Genomic DNA, 244 nt, shown 5'->3' on the forward strand with positions numbered 1-244 from the left:
AAAGATAGGAGAGTGGAAGAGGATTTCCACGGGTCTGCTCTTTATCATTAATAATATTATAAATCCATTATTACTATTACTATCATTATCCTCATCAAACATTCTTCATACTTATCATTATCATAAATATTTTTTATTATTATTATCATCATTATCATACTTATCATCTGATTGGATTCTTATGTTCATTATTATTATATTCATTATTTATCATCAATCGTTATTTGCATTATTACTGTTATTA

Source organism: Penaeus monodon, chromosome 5 (assembly GCF_015228065.2).
Source record: "Penaeus monodon isolate SGIC_2016 chromosome 5, NSTDA_Pmon_1, whole genome shotgun sequence".
In the NCBI taxonomy this organism is placed as follows: Eukaryota; Metazoa; Arthropoda; class Malacostraca; order Decapoda; family Penaeidae; genus Penaeus; species Penaeus monodon.